The sequence below is a fragment of the Meriones unguiculatus genome, chromosome 12 (genome assembly GCF_030254825.1).
Source record: "Meriones unguiculatus strain TT.TT164.6M chromosome 12, Bangor_MerUng_6.1, whole genome shotgun sequence".
Taxonomy (NCBI): domain Eukaryota; kingdom Metazoa; phylum Chordata; class Mammalia; order Rodentia; family Muridae; genus Meriones; species Meriones unguiculatus.
In genome coordinates this window covers 12,527,156-12,549,968 of record NC_083360.1, presented here as the reverse complement: position 1 = coordinate 12,549,968, position 22,813 = coordinate 12,527,156, and the positions used below count along the sequence as shown (strand labels likewise).

At 45.5% G+C, this 22,813-nt stretch overlaps 1 pseudogene; it reads right to left on the bottom strand.

Moving 5' to 3' along the window:
• Nucleotides 1-20,482: 20,482 nt before the first annotated feature.
• Nucleotides 20,483-21,003, bottom strand: LOC110561360 (ubiquitin-ribosomal protein eS31 fusion protein-like; annotated as a pseudogene).
• Between the last annotated feature and the right edge of the window lie 1,810 nt (nt 21,004-22,813).

The window sequence follows — 22,813 nt, the reverse complement described above, 5'->3', positions numbered from 1 at the left end:
TACATGGCTCACTTTTGGAACCTTCATCTTCCATCACAGGTGTCATCTCAACTAGGTTGTTTCAGAATGTTCCATTCTCCTCGCCAGGCAGACCGAGTAACTGAGCTGTGATCGTTCGTACTAAAGGTCAACTCTATACCTAGGAGGCAGGTCTCGGGCACATTCATGAAGAGTTGTCTGGACGAGATTAGTCTCTAAAAATGTCTGGAAAGGATTGTTTTGATATGCTAAGTGACACGAGAAGACCAGCCACTGTGAGCAGGGCCACTTCCCTAGGCAGAGGATCCTGGACTATAGAAGAGTAGATCAAGTAGGGGCTGGAAAGATTGCTCAGTGGTCAGGACTGTGAACTTCACTACAGAGAACCATGTCCAGCTGTCAGTGCCCACATCATACAGTTCATAACAGCCTGGAACATGAGTTCCAGGGGAATCTGATGTGTCTGGCCTCCACGGGCATTTGCACTCACGTGCATATTCTCAAATACAAAATTTTAAAAAGGGGGGGGGAGCAGGCATAGTAATACACACTTTTAATTCCAACCCTCGGGAGGTGGAGGAAGGCAGATTTTTGTGAGGTCAAGGACAGCCAGAGCTGCATAGTGAGGCTTTGTCTAGAAAATAACTACAATGAAAATAATAATAATAATAATCAAAAATATAAAGAAAGGGTGGAGAAAGTGAGCTGAGCACTGTTCCTACTGCAGAGATATTGTTCAGCTTCAAGCTCCTGCCCTCCAGGCTGCCCTGCCATGATGGGCTATGCCTTGAACTGGGAGCTGAAATCAACCCTTTCTCCTTTAAGTTGCTTTTGTCGGGGTATTTTATTACAGCAACAGGAAAGGTCTCACAAAACCCTTGATGGAGCTTTAGAGAGCACTCTCTTTTCTCCCAGTGAGGGAGTTGTGTTGCTGGGGCCAAGAGAATCCATACATCCAGAGTGAAGCCCCATCTGCAAGAGGGCTGCTGTGGCATTTTAGGGGTCTCAAATCAAGCAACCTGTTCAGCTGTTCAGCGATGGGAGAAAATAAACAGTCCCCTTTGTTTAAGTAGTATGAGTCTGGCATTTGTCCTATGGCAATCAAGTAGATCCCACTCTTCCCTTCAGCCGTCACGGAGGACAACATTGCAGGGACAGTGACAGGAGACCTAGAAGTGGCCAAAAACAAGTGACGGTTCCCAGGTTCACCCTTCTCTGTGATTGTCCCATTTTGTCATTTGTTTGTTTGGCTTTGTTTGCACATGTGTGTGCAGGTGTATGTATACATGTGTGTCTGTGAAGGTGAGATGGGGCCAAACTCAGCCTTGGGCACCTTCATAAGTGATTCTCCACCTTGTATTTTGAGACAGCACCATATCTCATTGAGCTGAAGTGCATCAACTTAGCTGCACGAGCAGGCCAGGAAGCACCCAGGAACTCTCCTGTCTCCCCATCCCCAGCACTGGGATTATGAGTACGTTGTGCCAAGATTTTCACAGTGCTTCTAGAGATCACATTCATCTCCTCGTGTCTGCATAGCATTCACTTCTCTACTGCCTAAGGCACCTCTCCAGTCCCCTTCTCCCAGTTTTGTGACATCCTTTATAATATCCCCTTTGTCAAAGAAATTTTGATCATCTGGTAGGTTCATTTTTACCAAACCTGCACCTTTATGTACACTGTGGTACTATTCACAATTGTCAAATTATAGAACCAACCCACACGTCTATCAACAGATGAGTGGATAAAAACAATGTGGCCCAGATATATTGGAGTTTTATTCAGTAGGAAGAAAAATAAAATTGGGGCTGGACAGAGGGCTCAGTGGTTAAGGGCACTGACTGCTCTTGCAGGGGCCCATGTTCAGTTCCCAGCACCCACAAGGCAGCTCACAACCAGCTGTGATTCCAGTTCCAGGGATTTGCTGCCCTCTTCCGTCCATGATAGGTACTGCAAACATATGGTGTGTATCTCTAAGAGCAAGCAGAATACTCATAGCCATAAAATAAAAGCTGCTTTTAAAGTACAACGAAATTATATTATTGCAGGAAAATGCAAGGAAGCAGAGATCATCATTTTAAATACAATAAGCCTGATTCAGAAAGAAAAATGCCACAAGTTTTTCTTATATGTGGAATACATACATACATACATACATACATACAGTGTCTATATGAGCTTATATGTATAATAATATATGTTTGATAAAATGAGGACTGGAGGGATAAAGGGGTGAAATAGAATAGTGGGTGGTGGATATCAGCAAAGGGCATGATGTGCAAATACTGAAATATGAAGATTCCCATCACCCATCACTTCTACAAACAATATGTGCTAATATTTTTAATTCAGCTTGGAAAAGAAGAAATGTGTACACTCAGCAATGCCCTCTCTCTTCTTTAGAACAGCATTGCTGGAGATTTATCTGTTCTGATGCTCTTCTCTGGGAGCCTTTGCTGGCTTATTCTTTTTTGTCGTGTTTTTCCATGCTTTGACCCTACATTAACTATCCTATTCTGTCAGGGATTGCTGTCTTCTTTATACTTAATCTGCTTTCTTCCATCTATTCTGGAATTCTGGACTTTGTAAAGTTACTCCACCAGTTAGAGTTCCTTACTTTGTGTTTGCAAGCCAGAACACCCTTAATTCTGTTCCTACCTCACGAGGAATATGCTAAATCTAGTTATGTTAAACGGGACAGAAACACACCACTGTGCATGACCAAGGAGGTCATGCACAGTGGGTCTATGATTATGTCACCTAAAGCAAGCAGAGTACTCTTGCATGAAAAGTGTTCAATCTCAAATTCATGTGACAGTTTTACGGGATATCTCTGCTCCTCTTAGTGCACATGCTTAGAAGGAATTTTACTTTATTAGAATGAGCTGTGAAGTAGAGATTTAACTTAGATTTATAATAATGGGCCTTAAAATAGCCTCTAAGCTGTTCTCTTATCCTAAATCAAAATGAATCCCATGATTTACATTCTGGTCTTTTATCCTTTCAAGATTCATGCTTTTGGAGTAGCCTTCAGTCCCTACTTATTTTTAACCTATGCTAAATCAAATTTGAAAGTTAATGATTTTTCTGTTTCACAGCATTTCAGTTATTCTGTAATCGCATGCTCTTGATCAACTTGCCCAGCCCACATCAAAATGTGTTCTGAGGGAATATTCTGAAAGGCTCCCACATGTATCCCCAAAGACTGCTTTTTGCTGGGCTCTCCTTAGGTGATAGTTCAAATCAAAACTGTCCTCTAAAGGCTCCTGCGGTGGGCATTTGGTCTCCAGTTTGTGGAACTATTTAGGAAGCTGTGGATCCTAAAGGATATGGGCCTTGAAAGACTGTAAACTGCCCCTGCTTGCAGCCTACTTCTCTGCTCTCCTGATCCACTAAAACGTTGAGAAGCCCAGCCGCGTTCCCTACTCCCTGCCGCGTTTGCAGCTACTCCAGTCCCCCCACACATGCAGCTGCCCTCACGTCACCACAGATGCTTGCGCCCTGCTCCACTCCACAGATGCAGTCACTCATGGTCTTCCCACTCTGGGCCATAATAAACTTTTCTTCCTCTGAGTTGCTTCCAGCCAGTATTTTGTCACAGAGCTAAGAAAAGAAGCTAATGAAAAAAAAAAAAAAAAAAAAAAAAAAAAGGTACCTGGAGTGGGGTCATTGCTGTGGTAAATCTGACTCTGCAGCTCGTTGTCTCCATAAATGTTTTGCAGGAGGAATGTGGAAGAGTATAGAAATGAAGGCTAGAGGAGCCCCAGAATGCTGAGAGTAGAGCTCAATAGGCAGTATGTGGTAAGTTCAAAGAGTAGAACTGATTGGCAGGAAAAAAACATAGCTCTCAGACTTGAGCCAAGAGCCATGGTGAGGATGACAGAAAGCCATTCCTTAAATCAGAAAACAGGCCCAGTTTTTGTGCTGATCCCTGCAGGCCTCGCTATGGCTGTCTTCTTCTGACTTCACCGATGTCTTATAGGAAGGATTCCTTAGAAGAGAAATAGACAAAGTTTATTACACACACACACACACAAAAACACACACACACACACACACACACTTTCCCTTTCTGAGCACTTCAGAATGTAGTACTACAATCCCAGATATCAAGGAGCATCGAGCATGGGATCAAAGTTGACGATTTAAACCCCATTTCCACTGCTTTCTCTTCAAGATCTCGACTTTCTGCTTTGAAGCTGGGAGAGGACAGAGCACACCATCTTGTTGCTAGTGGGATCAGTAACTCTCTTATATGATACAGTTAACCACGCAGTTAGAAAGTGGTCTCTATCTGTTTATTAAGAGCTATAAATTATCACAGATGCAGGCACCAGGATGCATGTGCCGGCTCTTTTTATGTCAACTTGACTTATGCTAGAGTCACCTGAGAAGAGAGAACCTCAGTTAAGAAATTTCCTCCATAAAATCAGGCTACAGGCAAGCGTAGAGGGCATTTTCTTAATTAGAGATTTGTACGGAAGAACCTAGAACCTGGTGGGCATGTTGGACTCTGTAGTTAAAAGCCACGCCACTCTCAGCCAATGGCACTCACAGGATCCAGTCAGAGGACAAGATGGTAGAGGTGCTGACCCTCACTCCACCACTAGCCCGTTGTGGGCAGTGCCATCCCTTGGCTAATAGTCTTAGGTTCTATAAGAAGCGGGCTGAGCAAGCCATGAGAAGCAAGCCAGTGAACAGCACTCCCCCAGGGCCTCGGAATCATCTCCAGCCTCCAGGTTTCTGCCATGTTTGAGTTCTTGTCCTAACTTCTGTCATATGAACAGTGATATGGAAGCCTAAGCCAAATCAACCCTTTCTCCCCAAGTTGACTTTGATTGTGTTGCTTCACTGCAGAACCGTAACCCTCACTAAGACAATGGGTTAACATGTATAGGGCATTGGTTGATGTAAATCAGACACAGATAATCTTCCTCCAGAAGCTTCAAACATCCCCAAAGAAATAAGATCTTCTGGGATCTCGGAGGTATCTCAGTTCTTCCTCAGCACTCTATACGTCCTCAAGAAATGGAATTTGTATGGCCAGCTGAAGACTAAAGCGCATTATCTTCTCTCTGAGTGGCTCCTATGGGCCAGGCTCTGTGCTGGACTCTGACTCCACCGTAAAGGTGATGTCTCCTGCCTTCAGACTACCTCATGTGCCAGTGAACTCAGTGGGCATGTTGGACTCTGTAGTTAGCAGCGATGCCATTCTCAGCCAGCAGGACTCACAGGATCCAGTCAGAGGGCAAGACGGTAGAGGTGCTGACCCTCACCCGAGCACTGGCCTTACGGCCTTACGCCAGAGCAACGCCAGACCTGCCACTGCCCAGGGATATATTCCCGTCCCTTAAACAGGCCTATGCCTCCTTGTTCTGTGTCCCTCAATGACCTTGGAGCTGAGAATTTATGTGGCTACTAAAGACTGATAATTTGGCAGGATAGCTGATGATCCAGCGTTTATGGAAGGACAAAGGGTCGTTTCTATGGAACCCATACCTGTCATAGAGGAGCAGTCATTTCAGGCAGCAGATGGTCATAAATCCCACGTCTGTTCTCAGCAGGTCATCTTAGTGCATGTTGAGGTATTCTGAGAGTATCTGTTGAAAGCGTGCAGCATTGTTGAGATATTTCCCTTATCTACTCACTCTGAAGAAGAGAAACGGCCCTTAAGGGCACAATGACAGTATCTGACATCCACATGGAATGCTTGCAGTTTACAATACCTTTTTACCCCTCTAATCTAAACAGCAGCAAATGATAACCCTGGGACAGAGAAGCAACCTAGACATGTCAGGTAGCTTGTCTGGAGTCAGACAACTTATGTCCTTGTGGCAAACGCTGTACTGATCAGAGTCCGCCTCCATCAATGGTGCCATTGAGGGGTGTCTAGGTGAGGGAGAAATGTACAAATGCCTTCCTCATTCTAGAGAAGGCAGGAACCTGGCCATTCCTCCCTCTTCACCCCAATTTTTGAAGGCATCTTTGATGCTCAAATTTGTCCAATAGCAAGATGAAATATGACCATTCTTTAAGTTTCTCAGTAAGTCTTGACAACTATGGGAACGACAAGATGATCATGCCCAAATGTCCCACCGGGTCCCAGCTGAGTGTTGAGGAAATGACAGAATGAATGCTCTTTATAAACTTGCTCCATGCAACTAAGACCTGGATCGAGGCAAAAATCCCCAAGAACCAAGGGAGGGTCTCTAAAGGTTAAAAAGAGCAGAAAGGAAAAGACATAGGCACCCTTGGAGAGCCTTCCTGCGGGCTCTAGATCAGAAAAGGGCCAGATGGAAAGCTTTCCCAGCCGCTCTCCACAGCTCTCGTGGTTCTGGTGTGAGACGCGGCAGCTCCCGAGGGCTGCCATCTCAGACAGTGCTATTTATTTTTATTTTTTATCCTCTGAAAGAAATAATGGAATTCATCAATAATGTCTTGGTTTTAGGCTCATTTGGGACATCTGAAAATGTGCCATGCGAATAGCATACTCCGATCGATTTTACTATAATATTTTGGACAATGTAATTACAGCTGGATTCCCCAGAAAGAGTCTTCATGTCCTTTCTGGGCTATGGACAGGCCACTGGAAAGGCCTCTGATGGCCTTCAGAAGGCCACAAATTGATACTGCTGCCAGATCAGTGGGGTACTCTTGGTTGTTTATTTTTCCTTTTTTCATATATATATATATATATATATATATATAATATACTTTTAAATGTTTTATGTTGTGTATTGTATGGGGGCACTGTGTGTGTACATGTTTCGTGTGTGTGTGTCTGTATGACAGAGAGAGGAAGTCAGAGGATAGTGTGCAGTAGTCAGTTCTCTCCTTCTACCATATAGGTTCCAAGGATCAAATTTTAGGTCATCAGGCTCGGCAGCAAGGGTCTTTAGCCACTGGGCCATCTTGCCAGTCCACAGCAGGATGCCCTGTGCCCTCTCCTGCTGCAGTGTGCAGGAGCATAGGAGCTTTATCTGCTCTTTGGCTCACTCTAGGCTCTCATGGACCTCAGGCAAGCAGTGGGAGCTATTTGACATTGCTTGGATACACAGCCTGATCTAGAGGGAGCGGGAAAGGCCCAGTGGGAAGTAGAAGATACGGAAGAAAAGGCTGAAGTAGTCTGGGTAGGGGAACCATCTATGGCAGGCAGGCGTGGACAGTCTCTGCCAGCCTACTGAAGGGCCGGAGACAGAGCTGCCATAGGGAGGGGTCCCACACGGCTCCAGTGGGAATGGCTGGCGCTTGTTCAGTCAGTCTGGGGTTCCCTGGATAAAGAAGGACCTTGGCTTGCAAGCTGCAGAGGACCCCATGAAGCCAACATCAGGAGGCTGTCAGCTAAGTACATGGCTAGTCCCTGAACAGCTAGGCCTTCTGTGGGAAGCCATCTGAAGTATCAGATCTGCTGCCAAGCGTGAGAGGTATCTGGGTTGAGTCAGTGTACTTATACAGAGTGGACCTCAGTGAACACTACTGCCTATCTTTAGGCCCTTCTGACTGACAGAGACAACAGGACGGCACTTCACAGGGACTCCATGCTCTCCAGGACTCAGTTCTGCTGACTGTCACAGACTGTGAGTGGTCATTTCTGTTTGCTTCACTGTCCCATGGGAATGGATAACACGGTCAATAAAGATGGAAAGGGCGGCTTGGAGTGCAGCTCAGTGCTTGCCAGGCAGAAGGGGCAATGAAGACCCACATCCATGCAGTTGCAGAAAACATCGGCTGCGGCTCATCACGGGCTACAGATTCAGACTTGATCTGCCATCTTCACCGTGTACTAGGGATAAGCTGAGAACAGAACTGTTTAAGTCCACCCCTGAAGAAGCTGCAGAGGACACCATGCCCAGTGAAGGAGGATACACCCAGCCAAGGCCATGCCCAGGTAAAGAGGCCATGCCCAGGTGAGTCTCAGTGGAGGAGGAGACTGAGCCAGCTGCTGGCCTTTTGGTAAAGCAACTGCAGGTCTGAAGAGTTCTGGGTCCCCATGACAGATCCCCAGTCCAAATGACCCCATAGCTGACCCATTAGCCACACCTGGGGACTCTGGAGGAGCAGGGATAGCAGAGAGAAGAGCTGGTTGGCCTTCCTGCAGGAGGAGCGTGACAAAGGGCAGCTCACTGAGAGCTGAGACCAAGAAGGTTGAGGACTTGGAGCCATGAGCTGGCTGGCACATGCGCAAGGTGCCTAGTGCTTACCAGATCCGGTTCTCCTGCCCCTGAGTCTCGGCAGCTCCTGTTCCTTTTCAGAGAGCGATGAGCACAGGTGTATTCAGTTCTCAGCAGGAGCATCTCTGTAGCAGATTCAAATGGCCACCCTGGGGAGCATGACTTCCTACTTCTCCAGGACAGCACATTCTGTCCTGCCGGTTGACCCGATTCCCAGGGCCAGGTGACAGGAACCCTGTGGCCCTGGAGATAATTAGTTTGTGATCCAGCAGTTCTAGGAAATGACTCACCCTTCCCCTGACAGGTGAAGGACTCTCCGGAGACAGGAGGGATGAAAGTGTGTGTGCTGGGCTTCCTTTCTCTCAGTGACTGTCCCCAGAATGTTGCTTTAGTCTCTAGCTAAAGTGGACATTGAGGATTTGGGAGTGATTTCACCAGCCAAAGGGTGGATGGAAATGCTGGTAAGATCCCACCATGCTGACAAAGCTCATGCCCACTCAGGTGACAAGTGGCCCCACACGATTCCAGTTCTGCATGTCCTGACTCTCACCCTCACTGAACCATGGCCCCTGATTCTGATTCTCCTGACTTTAAATGGGCCTATTCTGTCCCTGCTGCCTTCTGAAATGTTCCCACCCTCATCTCCATCCATGCACACAGCTTTTTGTTTCTAAGTGGCTCCCATCCTTGGCACATTTGTTTGCATGTTGTTTGTTTTCTCATAAGAACACGATCTTTCTGGAAGCAGAGTCCTTGCTATCTTGTTCTCTGCTCAGTCTTCAAGGCCCAGGATAGCCCATACTGGAGATGGAGGGGATGTGTGAAAGGCGTTGAGGCTGCTCCTGCAGAGCCCTTTCCCTGTACACCGCCCAGCACAGCCCATGCTGTACAACAGCCTCAAATATTTGTTGGATAAATAAATGAAAGAACAAATCAGGACTCATGCTCGTCCCAGAAATCCCCAATGTGACCAAGGAAGGTTTCCTGAACAGCACTGAAATGGGTAGGCCTTTGAAGGGGAGCCACACAGCAAGAAGCCAGAGAGAACCATGGGCTCTCTGGACCCTCGGGGTCATTCAGAACTCTGATCTAAGGAAGGAGAAAGGAAGGGATGGGAAGAAGGAGGAATGGGAGTGGAGAGAGAAGCAAGGAATTGTTCAGATACAACAGGCTCTTCTCAAAGCCCCTGGAACTGAAGTTACAGATGGTTGCTGGGAATAGAACCTGAGCCCTTAATCTGAGCCATCCCTCCAGCCCAGGTTTTATACTTTAATTTTTATGGGTATGGCTGTTTTATCTGCATGTATGTGCACTATTTTTGTGCCGGGTGCTCTGGAAGCCAGAAGATGGCATTGAATCCTTTAGAACTGGTGTTGCAGACAGTTGTGAGGTGCCATGTGGATGTCGGGAATTGAACCCAGACCCTCTGCGAGAGCAGCCAGTGTTCTTAACCACTAAGCCGTCTTCCAGCCCCCAGGCTCTTCTCTAAGTGGTCCCAAACTATTTAAGTCCATGAGTCTAATCTTGCAGTTGTATATATTTTCCATAAGCTGATGGTTTTCCATAAGCTTTTGGTTCTTTTCTGCAATTCTGTAACTATGGTTCTTAACTACAGCATCCCTCATCAGCCCAGGGGGTGGATTGCAGGGAGTCATTCACCCCATCTCTTCCAGATCTCATCAAGTTGATAACCACAGTTGTTACATAACTGTGGACAGACTCTGTGTGTATAGACCGTAATTTTAAGCATATGTACACTTTGTCATGCACACATATGAGATTGTAAATCTGTTTTTTCCTGACAGGTCACTTCAAGGTTAGGCATCCTTTACATCAATCCTGGGGAGCTAGAAATACTCTACCCTGTGGTCCAATATCTTCATCAATGGTGACTCTCTCTCTCCCTCATAGTCGTATTCCAATGCTGTGGGTTAAGACCTTTGACGTTTGAATTTTGAGGGGACACAAGTCAATGCAGATATTCACAAGATGTTTTTCACCTCAGTCTTCTGATCAATATAAACATATTGAGCTATTTTGTTTTCTTCATATTAATTCTTCAAAACACGGAGTTGAATTTTATATTGAGGCATCAACTGTAGTGGTGTGTTTTTGCAGTTAATGACAGTTTACACTCACTCACGGCGCTAAATTTTCCACAGCTACATTTTATCTGTGCTTGAAAAAGAAGCATTATGCCCAAAGTTCTCAAAGCACGCTTCAAAGTTGTCCAGTAATTGAACCGAGTACCTAAAGAACTGTCTTCCTTCACTGTTATGTAGGAGAGAGAGCACATGAGAGCTACCATGCCCTTGAACTTCCCCTAGAACCACAAACTCCATAAACTGCTGGGTTTTATTAAATACCTGGTCTCGGGGATTTTTGTTATAGCAACTGATATTCTAAAGTAGGCTTTTAGGGGAGGGACTAGCAGGCCTGGAGACACTGCCACCTTCCCTGGCAAAACCTGGGAGACCTATTTCCAGAGAATATCTCACTAGTCTTCACCCCCTTTTCCCTGATAAGGAAGTTGGGGCTCAATGAGGTTAAAGAACTTGTTCGGGTCACACAGCACCTTTGGTTCAGAGCTGGCATAGGCCTTCATCAGCCCAGAGACCCACTTTGGGAATCCTGGTGGTGGCTCTGTTCTTTGCACTGACTTTTTTTTCTTTCTATCTCCCCTTGAGCTTTGTTTTGTCATTCTAATTCCTGTAGGCCTCTTTTCTCATAGGAAACATAAATACTAGCAGAGTGAACATGGGATCGCAGGTGAATTCTTGGATGGGCGATGGACTCTTTAGTAGTTTGATGGCTTTCTGGTGTACTAGCTGCCAGTTTCACTTTCTCCTCAGATCACTAGTGTTCGGCTGGGCTCAGGACCTAAGCACCTTCTAGGGTCCTGAGCAATCCTTTGTTCGAAACCAGCCTGAGGCCCTGGAGGGTCTAATACCTCTTCCCTACCTTACAGTTGGGTGAGCCTGCATGGGCCATTTGCCCCAAGGGAATGGGCTAATATCCCTGAGTTTTCTGGTGCTCTTGTCCAATGGTTGTAGCTTCAAGCATGTACAATTTTAAAATTAGGCAGTGATGATCATGTTGAAATGTAATGTATGACTTCCTCAAACTCCAAACTGGAGAAACCGCTATGATGGGGGATTTATTCATTCAGCAGCATTGACTGAGCACCTAATTTATGCCAGGCTCTGTCCCAGGCCCTGGGGCTGTAGGAAGTCAGTATCTGTGAAGACTTTCCTCCAGTGGCGATAAGTGTCCCGAAGGGCATACAAGGAGATGGATGGCATTTAAGAAGCTGAGTACGTGTAGGGAAGATTGGAAAAGTCATTATACAGAAAGGAGAGAAGGCAAAAGAGCCTTGGGGCAGTAGAGGGCTTGGTGTATGCAAGGACAGAAGGCTGAGGAAGCCAACCTGGCTGTGAAAATCAGCAGGCTGGCATCAGACAGTCGGAGGGAGCTTGCAGGGCACAGGGAACAGTTTGAGCTTCATTTTAGGTACAGTGGGAGTGACTGAAGGAAAGAAAAAAGATGACAAGCCAAGACATGCAACCACTGAAGGCTTGCTGTGCAAACAACAGACCAAGGCAAGCAACAGGAAGCAGGAAGGCCAGGTTCTAGCAGAGTCCTGGGGAAATGTCATACAGGCTTCGGTTAGTCATATTTCCAGAGGGCTACAGGCTCCCACCTGTAATTCCAAGAGTTTCAAACCACACTTAGCCTCATCTCTTAGTAGCCACCAATCCTGAAGAAACCTAACATGTGGATAAGTAAATACAACACAAACATTCAGTTTACAGCTAAAAGCATACGATAAAAGCATGGATACAAGCTGGGAGTGGTGGCGCATGCGTGTGATCCCAGCATCCAGGGAGGCAGAGGAGGTGGATCGTTGTGAGTTTAAGGCCAGCTTGTCTACAAAGAGAGTCCAGGGCAGCCAAGGCTAAACTGAGAAACACTGTCTCGAAAAACAAACAAACAAATAAGCATGGATCCTGAGATTCAGCGCAATTCTCTCAGTGTGAACTGATATCATTATCTGAGTAGATGTAGCCAATGAGATCTAGCTAGGAAGTAACTAGCTAGTAGGAAGACCTGTATGTAGACCCAGACCTACATGGCAGCTCTCACCTACATGAGTCTAGGGTCTTTTCCATGCTATCTGCACAGGCTGGGGCTCAGGATCTACGGAGAAGACAACAAACACATCCAAGTGAAGGGAGATTTTTTTTTTCCCCTTGATTTCCACAGGAGCCTACTCACGGTGAGCTTCAGTAACATTTGTCCAGTGAAGGCCAGAAGAGACAGAGGAAAGGAGAGAAGAGAGGGAAGGAGAGAAGGAAGAAAGGAAGGAGGGAGGGAGGGAGGGAGGGAGGGAGGGAGGGAGGGAGAAGCCTCAGTCTTTTCCCACCCAGAAACATACTGTTCAGGAGCAGAACAAGTGGGTAGCTGGCCTGGGCGTGTGGGCAACAGTTCGCACTCATTAGCTTGTAATGACTGAGAGAAATAGTAACGCTGGCATGCCATGAATGAGTTATTATTGAGTTGAGGTGTTCTCCAAATGACGGTCAGCCAAGCTGTTGTTTGTTGAAACAACAACAAAATGCATTTCAACTACTTGATTAAAGAGTTTGGCTCAAACCATACCACCTGAATGAATTTGATCTGCAAAGATTTGGCTGCTTCAGCTTCCAATCTGGCTAATCAGACTTCTTTAACAAGATTGGAGAACCAAATGAAAAGGCCACGTGAACCAAATAATGGCCACACAAAGCCACTCTCTCAACACAAGTCCTTTGCAGTTAAATGCATTACTGTATCATCATTGCCACTATTATTAGTCTGTCAGCCTTCGGTGTTAAACAGACTGGCTCTTTTGATTTCCTTTTCCCCAGACTGGAGAAAGAAGAAAAGAAAGGAATGTTGGAGCCATGGGACTCTGCCATTAATTGGGCTATAGAAACTCTTGCAAATACATGAGCCATTATGAAGGGAAATACCCTTTCTATTCCCACTTCATTTATCTGAATCAAGTTGGCTGCCTTTCATGAGGACATTCAATTAATCCCCTACGACATTTCTCATCACTAACAAATGCCATCCCAGTGATGCCAAAACAATCCCAAAGTAAGGTGAGTGCCTACAGGTTAGAAGGGACATTTGTCAGAGCACAGTGTGATTGGCAGCTGAGCACAGACAGGTACTGGGGTAAATGCTGATCTGTAAGTGAAAAGCAAGCTTCTGGCAAGATTAGTGTAACATTCTTGAGTACAGCCACTTCCTCAGTTCCACGCTGGAGGACAAGATACCCAGATTTCATGTGTGCTAGGCAAGAGCCCTACACTGAGACACGACCCTAGCCTGGGACATCTTTAAATGCATGTAGTGTGTGTTTTAATTCATCGAGCTGCACAAAATCACACTATCATGTTTCTGACCATTTAGGGTTTCCTCGACCTCTTTTGGTGAGCAGTTGCAACAAGGAATAGATGAGAAGGGAAAAGAAAGTCAGGTTGGCTGGGAAAAGTCATGCTGATGTTTGAAGTAAGTTGTTTGTTGTTTTCTTGCTGCTCTGCCAATTCACCAAGTCCAGAGCTTTGGCTCCACTTTACCATGTTTTCTTCCCTCTTGAAGCAGAAGGCTATGGTCCGCCCTCCTCTTCTCCCTCCCTTGCAGGTTTCTATAGGCTCCATAGGAGAACCTCTGTCTCCTCCTTTGCATCTATTACAGGCTTCCATGATCCATGGCTGGGGGTGCTTTCTCCATCTTCAACGCCCATCATTGTCACTCCCACTTCTGTTTATACTGTACCTTTCCTCTATAATCTCTGTTCCTCATGTCTCCTGCTTCCAAGGCTCCAGTGACTCACTGAGCCCAAATGATGCAGAATCATCTCTGCATCTCAAAAGCCTTCCTGTACTCTCAGATAAAAAGTGTCATTGCCACATAAGGTAATCTGTTCCCAGTTCGAGGCTTAGGGTGTGGGCATGATGGCCTGTCTGCCTCAGAAAGGGAAATAGAAGGAGGTTCGTGGGGGCATGTGTCTGGGCAATACCCAGAATGCCTCTTACCTCTACAACAGCTTTTTCTAAAGTATATCTTAGTGAAGGCTCCAGGTCCTGGTAGATTTGCCCTTGGTCCATCCCTTGCCTGATTTGTTGTTGTTCTTATTGTTCTGTATGTTTCAATAGCAATTTCTTGAACTACCCTGTCAGGGAGCTGTGGTATGTGATTAGCCAGAGACTGGGAGAACAAGAGGGTGACAAAGAGAGCTAGCATTTTTATGCTCCTGTCATCTCAGGTTGGAACCCACTGCCTCCTGAACTCCAGCATAGAACCAAGTCACACCCTCTGTGGCCCCAGTCTCCTGTAGGCAGCCCTGACCCCTGAGCTCTAGTAATGCCAGATTATCATGGATTCCTGCTGGGGACTGTCATGGATCCCCACTGCTGCTAACTTCTAAACATCTCTCTGTGGTCTTTTGAATTCTCTCCCCACCCTACCACTCCCACCCCCCATCATCACTAATAGGACCAATTGCTTCATTAAATTCCCTCTCTACACATATTTGAAGTGGTTTGTTTTCCTAGTTGGATTCTGATTGATTAAGCTGGTGAGAAATTAAATAAACGTCAGATAAAAATAGACACTTATGTCACGATACTCTCACAATTCAAATTAAAGTTCTGAAAATCTTCTCTCTCTGGGAATTGTCCCAACACCAGGGTTTCAAGCCAGACGAAAAGGTTCCCAAACACCTTTCTTTATCTGTTACAAATGACCACAACGGGGGCACTTAAAATTGCAGAAATATATTCTCAGCTCTGGAGACCAGTCATCGAAAAGCAAGGTGTCGACAGGGCTGCGCTCCCTCTGCCTGCCCGATGTGTGCAGCTTGGGTCCTGGAACCCTGACTAGGAACTGCAAGGGAATAGAGCGTGGGTCAGAGGGGCTGTGCACTCTCTGATGGGGCAGCACCTACTCCTGCAATGACCCAGACCGTCAGTGAGTTTATTATGGGTGAGGGGTTAGCTAGCCTTGTTAGGAGGCCTCTATTGATGGGCAGTCTCAGACTGTGAGCGTCTGGGGAAAGGATGCTGCAGTTGCAAGTTTTTGCACACCCTGACTGTGATAGTCCAGAAACACTCTACAGGAAGAAGGCTTCATCGGTTCAGTCCTAACCCGTATAGAGGAAGGCTTTGACAATTTTCCATGAGTCCAAGGTGTTGGTCCTTGTCAGGGCTGTGCCCGTGTCAACAATACATTCATGACTTTACATGACTTTCCTCGCTCAGGCTTCCTCTGCTCCTACACCAGAAAGCTCTGAAAGGAAGGGCTTGTGACCCCTTGCAGCACACGGAGCTACAAACATCCCCTGGCTACAGCTGCGTGCCTCGAGTCTCTACTCCCATCCCACTGGGCATCCCCTTTCTGCTGCCTCTCTGCCTCTCTTCAGGAAGGATGATTGTCATCTACCTGGATTTAAAGCCCTTCAGGGTAACCCAGGACGATCTCGTTGGAATATTCCTAACTTAACCACATCAACAAATACTCTGTTACTAAATGAGGTCCCAGACCCCAGACATTGATAAACAGATAGGGGAGCTCCTGAGAAGGCTCAGTGGGTGAAGGCGCTTGCTGCCAAGCCCAAAGGTGTGGGCTCAGTCTCCACAGCCCACAGAGGAAGGACAGAACCCACTCCCACAAGCTGTCCTCTCGCCTCCACACACACACAGCAAATTAATGTATTAAAACTTAAAACAGCTCTAAAAGATACAGATACATCACCGGTACATAAATACCCCTCAGCCCACCTCAATGAGTTTTACTGCTATAGAGCAAATTGAAAATATCTGTCTGAGTGTATGTGTGTGTGTTTATGTATGTGTCTCTTCTGTCCATTTCTCTCTCCATTCCTGTCTCTGCGTGTCTGTTTCTGTCTGTATCTCCCAGTTTCTTTCTATGTCTTCCTCTCCCCTCATCTCTGTCTCTGTCTTTCCCCTCAACTCCCCATATGAATTCCTTTATGCTACTTCACTCTCTAGACTTAGTTCTCAGCATTTTTCACAGTTCCAGAGGTCAGCTCTTGAAGACACACAGTGTGTCCCCGGCAGATACTAAAAAGCATCCTCTGTCCACATCCCAAGAAGTTGGTCAATGGAAACAGTAGCTTTTGAACATTGCCATACCCTTGGCCAGTGCTAACCAGCAGAAAAAGGATTGGGGCCTCTCTGTGGAAAGGTTCCATTTTTGTCCCACCTCAGCAACAGTTTTTTCTCATTTTAATCTAAACGTATATTTCCTAGTTTTTTCTTAGTAAACATTAGTCTGCTGAGCTAGAGTTTGGCCATCAGTACAAAGTTCCTCATAGAGTCATCTGAAGGCTTTACATGTACTGGCGCCCATGCCTGACTCAAGCTGACGAAAGAGCAAATTGTGACGTAAATGAAGACTTCAGATGGTTTCTCTGAGATTAGACCCCAGCTACAGGTTCCGAGCAAACAGGAGATTAGACTGAAATATCGTTACACTGACTAATGCTCACCAGGAATAAACTGGAGAAATCATTCAGAGCAGAAATAGAACAAGTAATTGCCTTGAGTTTAAAAAGAAATGGGAATAATGTGCTTCGAAGATGAGTCAAATTCTCTATCGTTTTTTTATGTAGGAGATAAGCAAGGTCTGATATAGAACATCTGTACAGACTTTTGAAGTGGAGGAGAGAAAGCTGCACGCTTTCAGAGCACAACCTAAGCTAGGAAGATCAGGAGTTCAAAGCCAACTTCAGCTATCTAGTGGATTCAAAGCTAGCCTGGTCTACATGAGATACTGTCTGAGAAAAACAAGAAAGTAAAACAAAACAGTGTCCCATGGCCCATGAGTGCCCCAGGAGTAATGGCACCTGTCTTTCCCTATGGCTAGAACTTTTTGGACAGTGCCTTACACAGTGTTATACTATCTGCTGTTACCCTAAGGGAAGAGGAAGACAGGAAAGCAAGAAGCTAACAGTACTGGGTATGGGTTCCTAAAAGAACACTCTGCTGTGGTGGTTTGAGTGACCATAGCCCCATAGGCTCATATGTTTGAATACTTGCCCACCAGCTGGTGGAACTGTTTGGGAAGGATTAGAAGGTGTGGCCTTGTTGGGGGAGGTGTGTCACTTGGAGTGAGTTGGGGTGAGCTTTGAAGTTTCAAAAGCTCTTCCCACAACCAGATACTGGTGGATCAGGTGTGAATGCTCAGCTACTGCCCTAGCGCCATGCCTGTCTGCCTGCTGCCATGTTCCTACCATGGTGGTTACAGACTCATGGTCTGAAACCATAAGCTCCCTATAAACTCTCTCTTCTATGAGTCGGTTTGGTCATGGTGTCTCTGTAGCTATAGAACATTAACTAAGCCAGCCTGCCTTGATGTAGAAAACAGATTGTCAAAAGCCAGATGTGGTGGCACACACCTGTAATCCAAGCACTTGGGAGGCTGAGGCCGGAAGATGGGCCTACATACTGGTCTCAAGTCTGGGTGACAAAGAGAGACATAATCTAAAAACAAGTAATAAAAGAATTTTTAAAATAATAATAAGGAAAGGAAGGAAGAAAGGGTTGATCATGGACAGGAGAGCAGCTATGAGCTGGCCAACTCGAATTGTTGTCAAAATAAGGGTGACAAGTGAGTATGGGTGCTAGGGTAGAGATGGAGAGAGGGGCAGCAGGAAGGGATGGTCAGAAACCAGTAGAAGGGGGTAAGGAGGAGAAGCCTCTTTCTGGTTGGTATCACCATCCCTGCTGGTGAAAGTTCAAGATCCATGGTCTGAGGAAGAAAGACCTCGGGCCAAAGGAAAACAAACAAACAAACAAACAAACAAAAAAAAAAAAAAAACTAAGAGGGCTATTTGCAAAAACACACAAGGAAGCTAGAAAAAAAAATGGAAAAAAAAAAAAAAAAAAAAAAAAAAAACACTTGCCAAGCCAGCAAGGTACATCGGCAGGAACCTGTACCTCCCAAGTCAGGAAAAAAAAGGTATTTGTTGGGTCAGCAGCAGCTGTCAGGACAGGCGCCAAGATTTTTTTTTTTTTTTCATGTTCTAGAACCAGACAGTGTGGTAGAGCTTCTTTCTCTCTGGTTCTAGTTCAGAAATGAAAAGTTTTGAGTTTCTTTCCATTTGTGTGCCAGGATGGCTCCACTCATTGATTCATGGTGGGATGGCTTCCATCCTCCTCAGTCTCTTCCCACCTTATTGCTGCCTCCAGAGCTGTGGACAGGCTTCCCAAGTCTTGAGGAGTTTTCCTACTTCTCCCTGGTGATCAGTGTCCTACCAGGAAGGGACTTGGAGTGGCGGACATTTGAGACTCTGGGAAGACGTGGAGGCAGCTGGGAGGCTGCTGGGCTCATTTCCAACTCTTCATAAGGGAAAGTAGTGGGCTGAACAGTGGCCTCTAGGTCTGTGTCGACCTACCATGTGACTGTGTTTATTACTTTACATGTGGCTGGGACCATATGCTTGACTTAAAAAAAGAATGGCTTAGTTTGGATCACAGTTTGGGGTTATAGTTGATCATAATGGCCACAAGAGTGAGGCAAGTGGTCACATTTCATCCACAATCAGGAAACAGCAAGAAATGAGTACAATATTCAACTTGATTCATCCCCATGACTGGTGTCACCCAGAATTAGTGTGGATCTTCCTGACCCATTAATGGGTTCTAGGTAATCCTTAGGCATGCTAAGATGTTTGTTTCCATGGTGATCCTGAATCCCACTAAGGTAAGAGTAATGAGCAAGTCAAGAGTAATGAGCAAGTCAAGAGTAATGAGCAAGTCAAGAGTAATGAGCAAGGTGACTTTATTTGGAAAGAGGGTCTTTGAAAGCCTGATAGTTAGATAAGCATCTGGAGACCAAGGCATCCTGAGTCTGGGATGGGTCAGAAAGAGAGTGAAGAAGGCATGGGACACAGAAAAGACCAAGCTGTGGAGGTGAGGCAGAGGCCAGAGTGGCAGGTCTATAAGCCACAGAAGCTGGACAGGTCAGCGGGGCTCATCCTGGGGCTTGAGAGGGAGTGTGGTCCACCATTGATTACTTGTGGTTGAAAGTTTTACTGGGTATACTAGTATAGGTTGGCATCTGTGGTCTCTTAGAATCTGCACAACATCTTCCCAGGCCCTTCTGGCTTTCATAGTCTCTGTTGAGAAGTCAGGTGTGATTCTGATAGGTCTACCTTTATATGTTACTTGGCCTTTTTCCCTTGCCATTTTAATTTGTTTTCTTTGTTCTGTAGATTTAGTGTTCTGATTATTTGTGACAGGAAGAATTTCTCTTCTGATCTAGTCTATTTGGTGTTCTGTAAGCCTCTTGAATGTTTACGGTCATCTCTTTCTTCAGGTTGGAGAAATTTTCTTCTATGATTTTCTTAAAAATATTTTCTGGAGCCTGGAATCTTCTTTTTTGCCTATTCCTACTATTCTTAGGTTTCGTCTTTTCATGGTGTCCTTAATTTCCTGGATGTTTGTGTCAGGAACTTTTCCGTCCTAATGTTTTCTTTGAGAGAGGTATAGATTTCTTCAATTGTATCTTCAACACTTGAGATTCTCTCCTCCATCTCTTGTATTCTGTTGGTGATGCTTACCTCTGTGGCTCCTGATCTCTTCTCCAAGTTTTCTACCTCCAGGGTTTTCTCGTTTTGTATTTACTTTATTGATTCTAATTCCATTTTCAAGTCTTGAACTGTCTTATTCATTTCCTTCACCTGTTTGATTATGGTTTCCTGTCTGTCCTTGATAGCCTCTATTTGTTTGGTTGTATTTTCCCATATTTCTTTGAGAGATTTTTTCATTTCCTCTTTATATGCCTCTAATAACTGCATAACCATAGATTTAAAGCCATTTTCCTGTGTTTCAGCTGCATTAGAATATCTATTGTTTTGGAGGGTTTCTGGTAAAGCCATGATGTCTTGGTTTTGCTGATTGTGTTCTTGTACTGGTCTTTAATCATCTGGTTGTCTGTGGCCTTGGCTGTTTGTTCCTTGAACCTGACTTGTGATCTCCAAGGCCGTAAGAGGGTAGATGTGTGTTGTTTTCGGCCACAGTGGTCTTCTAACAGTAGCTCTGGGAAACCCACCAGACAGAGACAGGCTCGTGTGGACTGAATGTGAGGGAAAGGGATAGGAAGAATAAGTCCAAACAGGAGGGCTGTCTCTTCTGCTGAAACAAACAGATAAACAATACAAGAACAATCTATACTGGAAGATTTTGTTGGCTTATTTGGGGTTCTGGAACTGGACAACATCCCCAATTAAAATGAAAAGAAAATATGTAATTACATTAGACTTTTTTTTTCAGTTCCTTCCTTTTATTAACTCATACACAACTACTTATCTTCTGGTTTGTTGAAGCAGTAAGTCAGACAACACTTGCCACAGTAATGTCTGTCAAAGTGGCTAGCCATGAAAACTCCAGCACCACATTCATCAGAAGGACACTCTCAACGAAGCCGACTGATTTTGCCATTTTCATCCACCTTATAGTATTTCAGAACAGCCAACTTAACCTTCTTCCTCTTATGCTTATTCTTCTTGGGAGTGGTGTAAGACTTCTTCCTTTTCTTAGCACCACCACAGAGTCTCAACACAAGATGAAGGGAGGACTCCTTTTGAATGCTGTAGTCAGACAAAGTACGGCCATCTTCCAGCTGCTTTCCAGCAAAGATCAGTCTCTGCTGATCAGGAGGAATTCCTTCCTTATCCTGGATCTTGGCCTTTACATTTTCTAGTGTCCAAGGGTTCAGCCTCGAGTGTGATGGTCTTCCCCATCAGGGTCTTCACAAAAATCTGCATCTTGGCGGAGGCTCCACTGCAGATGGCGGATCGGAAAGGGCACATTATACTTTTAAAATGTTCTAATATCAGGTTTTTTATTTATTATTTTATGTGTGTTTCACCTGCATGTGTGTATATCTGTGTACCAGATATGTGCCTGGTGAGGTCAGTAGAGGATGTTGGATCCCCCTGAAGTGGTAGACGTGAGCCTCTTTGTGAATGCTGAGTACTGAGCCTGGTCCTCTAGAAGAGCAAGCAGGTCTCTTAACCATTAAGCCATCTCTCCAGCTCCTTGTTGTACTATGTGATCTTCCCACTGGACAGTCTCCAGAGGTTAGCAAACGTGGCCCCCAGGACAAATCCAGCTCATTGCCTATATTTGTAAAAGAAGATTTTTGGCACATAGCTACATCCATTTCTTTATATAGAGTTCCTGGCTGCTTTAATGATAAAGACGTACAGCTGGGTAGAATCACGGAAGGCCACATGGCTCAGAAAACTTCAAATGTCTGCTGCCTGATGCTTTGCAGCAAATGTTAGAAGGACACTGTTAGAAGGAGCTTTGAGGATGCACTCAAGTCTTTGGCCAGCTCTCAGCTGAAGAGAGCCTCCCACCCATTCTGGCCCATCCTTCTCTATCCACAGCATTTTCCATATTTTCTGTGCTTGTTACGATAGTTTGGCACTGACTCTAAAGCCTATAAAGCTTTAGTGAGTGGCCCCCAAGAAGGATGATTTCTGGTGAGAGAATGGAGCACAAGTCAGGAAAAGACATGTCGAAACTCTGATGAGGTGCCGCATTTGGAGAAATCCTAATGGTCAGCAGGTCACAGAGGTTACTGGCCAGCTTCTCCTAGATGCTTATACATAAAGCATTTTACACCCCCATGTTGGCTATTCTTGGTTGTCAACTTGACTACATCAGAAATTAACCAAAACTCAAGTGGCTGGGTACACCTATGAGGAATTTTCTTTTCTTGATTAAATCATTTGAAGTGGGGAAAACAACTTTTAATCCAGATCTTTTGAGGTGGAAATATCCACCTTTAATCTGTGCCACGCCTTCTGCTGGCAGCCTATGTAAACGACCTGTACGGTTCAATTACAGAATTACAGCTGGCGGATGCTGGGATGGGGAGCAAGGCAGGAATGGTGGTCAAGGGGGTCAGGGATGGAACGGAGACCTTAGGCTGTGGTGACTGCACGAAAAACAGACTCCTCAGGAGACAGCTTCAGTGAGACCGTTCATTTAATTGGGGGAGGTGGGTAGGAACAAAGGCTATTTAAATTTGCGGGGGGTGAGTAGGGGTTATAGGGTAAATACACATCGTTGGCTGGGACCACAATGCTTAGGATGACTCATCTGCGTAAGGAGGAATTCCAGGGGCTGCTGGATATTACCTTACACGGGGGAAAAGCTTAACCCGGCTACCAGACTGCTTGACCTCCTCAGGAGGGCAAGGTTGGGGAGCAGGGACAGAGCCATCCTATTCCTGCCAATCTCAGAACAAGATTTTCAGAGTTCGGACACATTTCTACCTCACTATTGCCACCCCTAGTTCCATGGCCTCCTGACACCACAGACATGAAAAAAAGAAAGCCTGCTCTTTTTACCTGCTTGCTCTTGATGGCAAGTTTATTCCTCCACTAGAGTCTACTTCTTTGGGATTCTGGCACACACAAGAGAAGAGCTGAGACACCCGGCCTCATGGACTGAACAACTAACTGGATTCTCCAACTTTCCATTCTCAGGTAGCCATTGTTGGACTAGCTGGACCACAACCAGTAAGCCTGGAAGCCATTCTAATAAATCCCCAATAGATGATAGATAGATAGATAGATA